The sequence below is a fragment of the Gossypium raimondii genome, chromosome 8, assembly GCF_025698545.1.
Source record: "Gossypium raimondii isolate GPD5lz chromosome 8, ASM2569854v1, whole genome shotgun sequence".
NCBI classification, from domain to species: domain Eukaryota; kingdom Viridiplantae; phylum Streptophyta; class Magnoliopsida; order Malvales; family Malvaceae; genus Gossypium; species Gossypium raimondii.
In genome coordinates, this window is record NC_068572.1 from 57,001,622 (window position 1) to 57,010,520 (window position 8,899).

The window sequence follows — 8,899 nt, forward strand, 5'->3', positions numbered from 1 at the left end:
CTTTTTTTTCCTTCGGGGATGGAAGGGTTATTGATTTTTTTAAATATCAATTAAATATACCTGGAGGTTTTTTAACTATATTTAATTTAGTTTTTCTTTCTCCACTATAAAATAATTATATTTTAAGTTGATAATTTTTTTAAAAAAATTAATATGTTAACCATTTTTATAAGAATGTATTTAGCAGTTATGATATATGGTCAGAGTTAGATTGTATTTTGTCTTTTTTTTATTAAAAAAATGGGTAAATGAGTGTTTGTACAATAGATCAAAAAGCATTATTAAAAATTTATTTGTCCTGTTGAAAACTAGTGTGGCTGACGGAAGTGACATATGACGTGTCACATGTGTCTCATTGTGACATATAATGACTAATTTTGAATAGTAGAAATTGATGTAATTTTTTATCTAATGTATATAATTCAATTAACCCATTTTGTAAGTAGGGAGGGAAAATGCACCTATCTTATTTTTATTAATTTTTTATATTATATAACTATATCCTGTACTACAGTGATATTCTTTAATTGGTCCAAAAAGCAGTCATTTTCAAATAAAGAAGAAAAGAATGCTGCTTTGTCTTTGGTTGAATTCAACATTGAAGAGAGGTAGATGATTAGTCAAAAATCATTGCCACACTTCTAAAATCAGTGTATTTGACCAATTCATTTATTTTCAGCAAATCATTTTTTTTAAAAGGAAGTTTAAATATTAAAGCTGCTGAGTATTTAAGATGATTATATATAATTATGCAATCCTAATCCATAATTTAAATGGAAGTAATGCGAAAATTGAAGAAAGGAACCTAAATGCTTAGAAAAAGTTAATTTGAGGAAAGGGTCATTATCATGAATGAATATCCAAATAGACTTTGGACCCTCACTCCAACTGCAAATCACAGGGCATAACCCTAGGTTAGACATCAAGTTGGACCCTATTTTCCACCTATATATATTTTTCTCAAATAAATTAGAATTAAAAACTTTCACTTCCAATTGAAATATTTAGAATATTGCGATTAAAGTGGTGAGTGAGAGACCCCACCAGCTTAGCTAAAGAGATATGCCGACCGAGTAACATCTGAGCTCTCATTACCATTGTTGCAAATTTTTACAAGTTTAAGTAAGCAATTTCTGTTGGAGGTGAATATAATTAATTAAGAGGTTTGGGAGCTTAAGTGTAGTTTACAATATATTAATACTCGGAATAAATATTAAATTTATATGTGAATTTTATTTTAACGTGTAATTTGATACATAAATTTTAATATATAAATACATACATTTTCATGGTAGATTAATATAATAGTTTGTATATGTAACATATAAATGTAAAATAGTATTAATTTAATAATGTTGTTAGTGATTTCAAAATTTATATATCATATTACACATTACAACAACAACAACAAGGTCCTTCTATGCCAATATTTTAATATATTGCAGCATAAACCTTTAACAAGTTGTTATGACAAACAAAGTAATTTATTGTGTGGTAAATTATAAAATTAGTCACTCAATTATTAACATGTTTCTATTATGGTCGTTCACTTATGAAAATTTTAACTTAGCCACTAACAGTTTTTATCATTTCCATTTTGGTCACTCTCCATTAAATGGTTAATGAAAGTGATGATGTGGTCTTTTTCTAACTGGTATAATAACACATTTAGTCATCAATACTTGCATATTCTATGAATTTGATCCGATTCTAAATAATTCAATAATTTTAACCATCTACATTTATAAATTCTATCAATTTAATCGTTACGCACATATAATTATATTTAAAAACATATAATTCGTAGATTGGCTTAAATGAATAGCTGTACTAGGAAGATTGTTTAATAAACTCATTCTTTGAGCTAGGCTTGTAGATGTAGGATTGTTTAATCTGAATTGCGTTAAAAAACTTGGTCTCTCACTATCCTCAACTCTCTTAGCATATCACTTTAGTCAAAGACTCTGTTACAACATCTAATTCGACAAAAAATTTTAATAAAAAAAATCATGTGATTTTCTAATTGGTATCAAAGCAAACTTTAAACGCACTTGAAGAAGATCCTAAGCTTAGTTAATATTATGAAAGCTATGAAGGAAGGTAACTCAATTACTCGCACATTGTTACTAATCGGTTCCTCAAATTACACATATATATTGGAAGGCTAGTATGAAGGCTTTCAACATATAGGTGAAAGGACTTGGATTGCTGTATAAGAAGGGTGGACTCACCCAACTGTCACTACTACTAATTATACCATACTTCCAAAAAAAAAAAAAGCAAGAAAAGCGAAATGCAATATTCAATTGAGTGAATATTGAATAGTTTAAGATCATCTCTATATGTGAGCCAACTAAAGAAGTTTGGACAATCTTTCAAAATCAACATGAAAGAAATATTGTTATTTATATAAGTTATACTATACATTGATAATAGTAGTAGGAATGATCGTAAAGCAATAAAAAAGAAAAATAAGAACACGCAGATTTTATATAAAAAAATCTTTATTGGAAAAACCATGAGTAGAGGAGGAAAAATTTATTAATGTTGAAACACAACAATATAAAAGGTTTGTGGCTATACACAGTTTTTAAAGGGCTAAACAACCCGTCTAATAAAAGAAGTATAGTTTTATACGGATTCAACTTATGCGGCAAGATTTGTATCGTGGGGGCGGACCCCCGATCGAGTTTAGTGGTGGATGGGGATCTATGGTGGGCTACGGCTTCAGACTTTCACCCCTACAGATTCCCAATTTTGCCTCTCTATTTTATTTTTTTAACAAATAAGTTATACTTGCAACTTTTCAAACTAGATCAAACGGAATTCGAGTCACACATTTACTCCTTTTTACTTTCTTAGATGATTTTTTTTTCTTTTGCTGATAATTATCTTGAGATATAATCTGGTTTCCTTTACTTATTTGATTATGTATGGGTTTGCGTGGGCTCTCATTCACTGTAGGGTTTTGTCAAACTTTCTGTTATAACATAAACCTTAACAGTCAAAAGTATTTTATCGTGACTTGCAATTTTTTAAAGATGTTAATTAAATGTCGAGTTACTAGAACTAAGAAGGCTGCAGACAGTTGTGGTCATAATATTTTTAATGATGGCTTTGGAGAGTGGGAGTGTGGATGAAAATGTCAGTGCTAATATTCTTTGAGTGTTTGATTGTGACAGATTTTCCAAGGACGGGGTAATCAATTGAGGAAATAGAAATTCAAGTTTTGACTTCCAGGGAAAGAAATCAAAGAAAGGTGTTGTTTCAACCTCCAAATCTGATCGCACTGTGACCCGTTAATCCAAAATATAATTAATTATATAAATTACCCTAATTTAAAAATAATTACTTAAATAATTTGAAATGAACAATAAAATTAAATTATGAGGACTAAATTGTCAGCACCACTATTTTTTTTGTTTAAAAAATATTTTTTGAAGTTTTGGACACTAAATGACCAACACTCATGTATTTTTTTGTACTGATACATTAATGGTCGGTACCTCCTTATCTGATTAAAAAAAAATTTTGGTGTTAGGTGCCAGCCAACAAAGGCCCAAACACACCCAACAAAAGGGATGAGAATATTACAACATTAACCCTTCCTTATTTTCCCATCTTTTTTTATTTCCCAAGTTTGATTACATATTTTATATAAGCAGTCCATAAAATATGTAATCAAACTTGGGAAATAAAAAAAGATGGGAAAACAAGGAGGGGTTAATGTTGCAATATTTCTATCTCTTTTTGTTGGGTGAGTTTGGCTTTATTGTCAGACCAAGACCTTTTGACACCTAAAAATATAATTTTTTTAATTAGATAAATGTGTGTCAGTTATCAGTGTGCCAGCTCTCAAAAAATTTTGAAAAAAAATACATAGGTGTCGGTCATCTAGTGTCTAAAACCTCAAAAATTATTTTTTTTAATAGAAAAAATAGTGGTGTCGGCCATCTAGTCCCTATAATCTAATTTTATTGTTTATTTCAGGTTATTTAAGCGATTATTTTTTAATCAGGGTTATTTATGTAATTAATTATTATTTTGGTTATTTGGGTAAAATAACCCATTGTGAACAGATGGTTGACTGATTCTGACATAAGAAATAGGTAGAAAATAATATTAAAAGAAGCGAAAAGAACTTTGGAGTTAGGTCTTGGTGATGAAGATGAGGTAATTCAGGAGCTGGTAAGAATTGAAAAGGCACATGTTAAGGATAGGCGAGATGATTCATTCCAATATTCTGCTGTTTTTGAGATGGTTTCTTGTTTGAGTGTTTGGTGGAAGACGATTTTTTGGGTGTTTATTTGTCCAAATTTCGGATGGCTGTCTTTTTCTAAGACTTCGTTAAGGTTGTCACATAAGTTGTTCTTTCCTGATTAAATGGTTTTGCTATTGATGTTGATAGAGACTTCTGGTTTGTGTGGTTATGAGCTATTTTTCTTCTTTTATCTGGCTAGGGACCTGGAGTGTGCAAGGTTGGTTATACTAAGGGCGGGAATTTTCTTTCATGGCACACTAAGGGTGCTGGAATTTGGCATGGTCTTTTCATAGAGTCGTTCAAATTGGTGCCACCGTCGGTGATATGAGATAAAGTCCTTGGCGGGTGGACATGGATTCCATGTTTTAAATGTGTTGGTTATGTTAATGAATCTTTTGTGGATTGTTTACTTTCTGGTGTACCTTTTCTGCTGCCTTTTTTTACTGTTAAATAAAATCACATGTCCAGCAAAAGAAAATTTGACAGAAAGGAAACCCTACGTGTTCTATTTTAGAAACAAGTATTCTAGACTTTACTCTACTATATAATGCCGCGACCAATTTAATATCTTTTACTATTCGAAAGGAAGATAATTCAAAATTAGAGGCGATTTCAAAATTTTTTTTAAACGGGATCGAAATTAAGTTGTATATTTTTATAATAATATAAGTGAAATTTTATTATTTTAATAGTTTATATCTTTATAAATTTTAAAAGATTAAATCAATTTCTTTTTATTTTTGAGGGGATCAAAATATAATTTTTAAAATTATAAAAAAAAAACTAAAGGTAAAAATTCCCATTTTAGGGGGTCGGGCTCTATCAGCCCTCTTGGCTCTGCCCTATTCAAAATAATGTTAAACAATTTTTGTTAATAATTTATTAGGTCATTAGCAATTTAGTCATTCTCAAAATAAATAAGGGATTTTAATCTCCGAACTACAAAAAAAAAATGAGATAATTAAATGTAGGTTAACATGTTATTTGTAAAATTTAATGTAAGAGAAAGAAAAAAAAGAAGAAGAAAGAAGATAAATACAACAATGAAATCACGGATACATGTAATTCTCTAATTGGTTGAATTTTAAAATTAAAAATGAAAAAAATTAAACACTACCACAAAATTAAAAATATTGCTACAAAATTAAAAATATTTAAAATCTTAAAATATGATTTGGTTTTTAGATTTTTCTTTGTTAGATTTTTTGTGTGTTTTAATTTTTACAAAATTTAAAATTTTTATAATTTTTTACTTTTACAGAATCTTTTATGAATATTAAATTTTAAACTTTTAAATTTTGAGTTTATTAAATTTATTATTACGAGAATTTTGTTAGTATTTTTTCTTGAAATTTTAGATTTTTGTTTTTTATTTTTACTGATCATGGACTGACATTAAGGTCTGGTTTTTCATGTTTTCATTACTTTTGAAAATTTTGATTTAAGATTTAAGTGTTAAGTATTGATGTTAAAAGTGTTTTTGAAAACTAAAAAATGTTCATTACACATGATATTGTGGAGTAAAGATATGCATTTAAATAATTTTAAATTCAATAACATTATGGTATTTTAATAAAAATAAAAAATAATTTATTGTAACCTATTTTTAATATTTTGATATATGAAATATAAAATTTAAGTATTTCTAAGTAATTAATATCAATTATCTATAAATTTAAATTTAAATATATAGAAGTTATATTTGAATAATAAAATATAACCATTATTATGATATATATTTAAAATAAATTTTAATAGGAAAATAATTATATACCCAATATAAATAATTTAAATAATTTAAATTTAAAAATAGTTTATTTAACATTGCTTGTAACTTAAAAATACTTTTGAAAAAAATATAAAACAAAGCCTTACTATATTTTTCACAGCTCCATTTTTGTGAGATCAGCTTTTATTGAAGAAAATGAGGAGCACCATCTTATTTTTTTCTTTGTCCTAATTATAATTTATTCATGAAAATAGTTGGTTTTATTTGCATAATTCGTAATAGTATAGAAGGATCTTCACAAACTCTTTTCCTTTAACCCTAATAATAATATCACATGCTCAATTTTGCCTCTCCTTGTAGCTTGCTTGCATCTATAACTTGTCAATAATATTTTACTATTGTCAATTAACCATAAAACCAAGATTAGGGACGGCATTAGGGGCTGCTGTTCCCATGGAAAAGCTTGCTTTTGGTATCTTGTTGACTTTGCCCCCTGAGAGAAAAACAAAGTGCAGTAAATTTAGGTCTATAAAAGAGAGTCCAAAACCCTACAAAAGCAGGCTCACTCACTCTTTACTGATACTGTCATTAAAACCCTCTCTTTCTACACGGGAAAAGAGTTGGACTCTTAAAAGGAGTTCAAGACCATGAATAAATAAAAGGGGGATGGGTGGGTGGAAGAACCTCTCTTAATTTTACATCTCAAACATAGGTTACACCACTCTTTCTCCCTCTTTTGTTAAGGGCCCCTCACAATTAGAGCAATCTATCATCTCCTGCTTGTTTTCCTATACATCCTTCACATAATTTTCATCTGTGTTTTTCCTACTTAATTAGATCATTCTTCTTGACTTTCTACTTCTTTATTAGCAGAGTTGTTTTAAAAAAATGTGCAATTGAGGTTGAAATAAATTTTTTTTAAAAAATGAGGTGAATGCTTTAAAAAAATAAGCAAAGATAATTTGAATTCAACACAAAACTGTATTTTTTATTTAATGAAGAAGCTAAAATCTATTAAATTAAACTATTAATATTTGAAATAGATTAAAGCTACAACCGTATCATTTAATTAAAGGATCATGACTCTAGTCGACTTTAACTGACCTTAAGTTAGCTTCGAGACTTAGGCTTGAGATTTACACCTCACTTATCCCTTGCTAACCTTGTTGTGTATATTGATTTTGAGTCCAAAATTGATTTAAGTTAATAAGTGACATACATGTTAGTGTTGTTGAATTTTTAATTTCACTGATTAAATGTAGCGATAAAATTAGATAGTTAATTATGTTTGAAAATGGAAACAACTTTGAAACATCAAAGACCAAACCATTTTAAGTGAAGGGAAATGGAAGAGGAAAAGCAAAAGTTAGGAAAGGAATATTTGCCCAGAAGCTGACCAACATCAATAGCCTTGCTGATGAAGGCATCCATTGGTCCATAACCCTAGTGGATATGCAGTTGTCAAATAGATTGCTTCCATTTACAAACACCAAAAAACAATAGTAAAGGCACCCAAGTCAATGGTATGACATCAATGAAAATGATATCCAATGCCACTTTTTTTATTCTTTTTTAGGGTAGAAAGCGATAATAAGAAATTTTGTATTGAGAGTCCATAAAATTCTGAGTGTATCGACGTTAAAAGGACCTTAAATTAAATTGTTATTATTATCTTTTAGAATGGCCAAAAATATAGTTTTATTTCACTAAGGGGCTAAAGGGCTTAAATTAAATTAATAATTTTTTGAGAAGGCTAAAAGTGCAATTTGTTCATTTAGTTAAGGGGACTAAAGCCCTTGTCTGCCCTTAGCTTTATCCTTGGACCATTTGAAATTTCAACTTAATGAATATCACTTTTTATACATCATGTGGTGCCAAAGTTGATAGATTTTAGTTGTAGTTCAAGTTGATTATATGAATAATATTATGAGTTATTAACTTAATTGAAAATAAAGTGCTAGTATATACAGCACAACGAGAACACCAAAAAAATAGTAGAAGCTCTAACAAAATTTCAAAAATTATTTAAGCAATTCAATAACACACCTGTATCTATGAATGCTTATCCAATGAAAAATTCATCGGTAACAATGGCTTAAATTAAATTTATCCAAAACCATGTACAATTGCAAAGAATAAAATTCTCAAAATGTTCATGATTAAACAACATAAAAGCTCTCAATTTCGTATCACACAAATATGAATTATAAATGCACTCAACAATAGTTCCTCACTATAATTATATGCATTTACTCAATTCCCCTATTTTCTCTTAAAGGTAGGTCTTCGTAAATAAACTTAGAAGCATGTTGGTTAAGCTTAAAATCATCTCCATATAAAATGGGATAAATATGTTACCCAAGATATTCGAACTCAAACAAGATATGTTTTTCTTTATCTTGATCTTTCAATAGCGATACTTTAAACATTTTTTTTGTTACTATAGCTCATATTATAGTCCGTGCTAAGTGGAATGAGTTATTACCCATTCCAGTTAAAAAATTATCTCAAGTTTATCTTCATCTTCAAATTTCATGTTTGGTTAAAATTCTTCAAAATCTCTGGACACTAACTCAATTAAAATTTTATTAATAATATAGATACACAAGTATATAAAAATTAAGAACACTAGTATTTAAAAATTATTTTAGTTCAAGCAAGAAATGAATAGAGTTTATATTGCACGGTGTTCTTGGTCCAAATCTTATTATTGATAATTTTTATTAATTTATAAAATATATAATAAAAATAAATAAACACTCACATAATCATATAACTTCCTTTACAAATAAAATAATTTTTTGGTAATTCCTAACTTAATTAAAACCAGGTGACTTCAACTCAATAAAATACTTAATCAATAGTATAGATAATAGTATCTTATACATAAAAAGTAATAAATGAGAATA